The following is a 3,740-nucleotide window of genomic DNA, read 5'->3' as shown; positions in this document are numbered from 1 at the left end:
GTTAATTTTTTTATTGGAGCATTTGTTCGAAGTGACTACCATTATTTTCGATGCAAGCGTGTAGTCTTGTTATATTTTGATTATTTAAGTTTGCAGGATTTGCTTTAATTTCTGCAGCGGCTTCCATCACTCGTTCGAGCAGTTGCTCTCTTGAGGCTATTGGCTTAGCATACACTTTTTCCTTGAGAGCCCCCCACAGGTAGTAATCCAGGGGGGTCAGGTCGGGTGATCTTGGTGGCCAAGCAATGGCCGGACTTCCACGGCCTATCCAACGACCAGGAAACTCGACATCCAAGTAGTTCCGCACGGCAATCGAATAGTGTGGTGGGGCTCCATCGTGCTGGAACCACATTCTCCGTAGTAATTCGAGGTTCACATCTTCCAGAATCTCGCCCAGTTGCACTTGTAAGAACTCCAAATACATCGGTCCATTTAGTCTGGGAGGCAACTCGATTGGACCGAGTATTTGATTTCCCAGGATTCCTGCCCACATGTTGATGGAAAATCTGTCCTGGCTCGACGACTCCCGAACAAGCTTGGGGTTTTGTTCAGCCCAATGGTGCAAGTTGTGCACATTTAGCACTCCTGTTTTAGTGAACTGTGCTTCGTCGGTAAACAATATGTTTTTCATGAAGTCTGCATCTCTTATGACATTATGCAGCATTCTTCTGCAGTACACGACTCTGGAAAAGTGGTCATTCTCCATGAGGCCTTGGCAGCGCCTATAGTGAAAAGGTTTGAGCCCGTGCTTCTTCAGAACTCTCCATACCGCCATGTGTTCCCTGTGTCCTATCATCAGAGCGACCCGACGCACGGACAGCGTGGGGTCTTCGGTAATTAAGTTCAGGATTCTCTCCTCAACTGCCACAGGAACGATGTTGTGTCCTCCGCCGGCGCCTTCAATCCGTCCGATGCCACAGTCACGCAATTGTTGATACATCTGAAACAAAACAACAAATAACAACTGCTTTTATTATTCAGCTCAGTAATAATGTCAAATAAACAATCGCGGGCTTTTTCACTCATTTTATTTTTAAAGAACACTTATTTTAGGCACATATCAGAAAACTTACGTTTTCTCTTCATTTATTTCATTTTTTTATAGTAAAATGTATAACAAAGTGTTTTAAATTATAATTTTCTTAACTAGGTACGGTTGATATCTTGGATTCACAGGGGTGAAATTGAATTCAAGTAATTTAAATAATCCCATGGTGAGAAAGGGAGTGAATTCAATTGCAGTGAATGATGCATTTATTAGAGATTAAAATTAATTAACTTTTTAAAACGCCGTTTAGTGACCACTGAACACAAATCACCTAAAGTACAATTTACATTTTTAAAGTTGGTGGCCCCTTGTTATGTTTTTAATGTTCCCAGTTTAAATTTCAAAAGCGCTTTTTGGCATTATCAATGAATGTAAATAGTTTCAATAAACAATTGATAGGGTACAAACCTGGACAAAGGTAGCATGGTGTGGGACGCGTCTTCCAGGAAACCTCATGCGATACTCCCTTACGGCTGCTCGTGAATTTCCATTGCAAAATCCATAAACAAAAACAATATCTGCTTGCTCGGCAGGTGGATAATTGAGGGGCATATTTCAACAGTAAAAACTTAGATAACAAAACAAAAACGAAACTAGAAACTTGATGACATGCGAACTCCCAAAACAGCACTGACCACTGATACGAGACGGGGTGGCGGGAACCACACGGGACTTGAGACAGAATATGTGTGAAAGAGATGACAGTAGCGCGGCGTTGCCAATTATTTTACCCCTATACTGTGGGCAGTAGCGGAGTGTGGAAATTTTATTTATTTTTTGTTTTTAAAAGAAAAAAAATGTTACCGGACAGCAAAGTGTACATAACATTTTTTACTCCAAATGTGCTAAGGAATAGCTGGTTAAAGTTTGTCGGGTTAGTGCCGATACACCCTGTATATGTCTAGCAATAATTAAGTAATTTCGATAAATAAAATGGATATAGCGGATTTTGATACTCACTTCGTGATTTTGCAAGTCAACTGAGGCGACATGGCGGGTTTAGAAACTCACGCGTAGATCATTTTGACACACGACGTGGCGTCAGAGCGGCGGCCATATTGTATTTTGGCAAAATAACTGCTTGTGATTCGTTGAATCCGATATAGCGGGTTTTGATAGTGACTTTCTGTATGATATAGCGGATTTGGTTTCTCACTCGCAGTTTTAACATGGTTTTTGGTCATGATAAGGAGGGTTTTGAAACTCAATTTTAGGCTCCTCTTGTTGCTCGCAAAAATGTGAACAAGATGTCATACTCAGATCATTTTGTCAAAAAATCGGATATAGCGGGTATAGAAATTATAGGATTCATATGATGTCACGTTGCAGATATTAGCTGCAGGTTGAACACAATAAGAACCCGCGCAATGCCAAATCCTGTACTCGACTGAAGACTGAACACAGTACCTAACCAACTCCACAACTAGAAGTTGTTTTGCTGAGAACAGTTTGCTCACGAAATTGCTCATACAGGTGACTCATATTATCCAGTCAGAATCGAAATTATAACCACGAATCTTTATTTGATTCAAATAACATTTTGCGCTATTTTGAGAACATTTTATAAATGGATTGACGAACTTAATTTTATTTTGCTTTTATCAATTATTGTCTCTCTGACCAATTTTCCTAATAAACAAGAATTAAAAACGAAAAAGATTGCGAAATATAAAGTTCTGCAAATATTTCAAAGGAAACTGTCAGTTGATTTCTCACTAAAAACTGCAATAATTTAGGTACCATAGTGACCCCCTGAAAAATCACGGAAAAGTCCAAGAGTTTCTACTGCATATTAATATCTCGTCTTTTCCTCTATTATCACACGAGTAGCAGTGCGCGGAGACCGGATCGGGTAGTTTCTGGTCGTCCTGCGTAAGAGCGTTGATGGTCTAATTGGACTAATTGGAGGTCAAAAAGTGAAATTCTGAACAAATCCGTTCTAATTTTAAGAAACTGCAATGAATATAATTTTCTGTTCAAAATATTAAATGACGGTTAGGTAATTTATCATGTGTCTGAATTCTCCAAACAAACACTTGAAATTTTGAAAATGAAACGAAATTCTAATAAAATGTTCTAGAGTTCATTGAACTGGAGTTAAAGACAGCACCGAAATAGATACTTTTATAAATATGAGAGACACAATATTTTTTGAAATTTTCACATCACAATAATTATTTGGTTTTACGGTGCACAGATGGCACCACTTTAGTTCGCAGCTAAAATACGGCAAATTCCCGAAGCTTAATATAATGACCGGGATTTGAAGTTTCGGTATACTTACCTGGCGTAGGGGACACCGTGATCACTAAGGCGGTACCCCCAGGGCGAGGCTCTTCCATTGCACTCCGGTTGGGCTGACCCTTGCGATTATCCCTAATGCGGATAACTCGGGCGCGTAATTTTTGGTAGTCGGGACTGCGTACGCGCTGCTCCCGCCCCTGATGTTGTATTGTTTCGAAAGTAAGGTAAGGGACGGCTGATTAGAGGTGAGTCGTACTAGCTCTTCTTGGTACTCGGAACAATTGGTACAAGTATGAATAAATACCTAACCTAGTCCAAATACCTGTTCCCTAGTATTTCACTTGCTCATTACATGGGGGGGGGGTTGCTAGAGAATTTCAATGGAGCAAAATAAAATAAATTTTTAAAACTTTATTTATTTCTCTCCGAACGAACCGGTTTCGGAGAT

General features: G+C 39.9%; 1 non-coding gene across 1 annotated transcript; it reads left to right on the top strand.

The window, feature by feature from the left end:
- The first annotated feature begins 3,324 nt into the window (after positions 1-3,324).
- On the top strand, positions 3,325-3,487 carry LOC149421556 (U1 spliceosomal RNA). Its single transcript, XR_016302568.1, has one exon. It is a non-coding gene; the product is annotated as a U1 spliceosomal RNA (small nuclear RNA).
- The last annotated feature ends 253 nt before the right edge of the window (positions 3,488-3,740 follow it).

The sequence above is a fragment of the Hesperophylax consimilis genome, chromosome 8 (assembly GCF_061612785.1).
Source record: "Hesperophylax consimilis isolate HC1 chromosome 8, BYU_Hcon_1.0, whole genome shotgun sequence".
In the NCBI taxonomy this organism is placed as follows: Eukaryota; Metazoa; Arthropoda; class Insecta; order Trichoptera; family Limnephilidae; genus Hesperophylax; species Hesperophylax consimilis.
The sequence above is the reverse complement of the archived record's forward strand: the minus strand, read 5'-3'. Positions and strand labels throughout refer to the sequence as shown.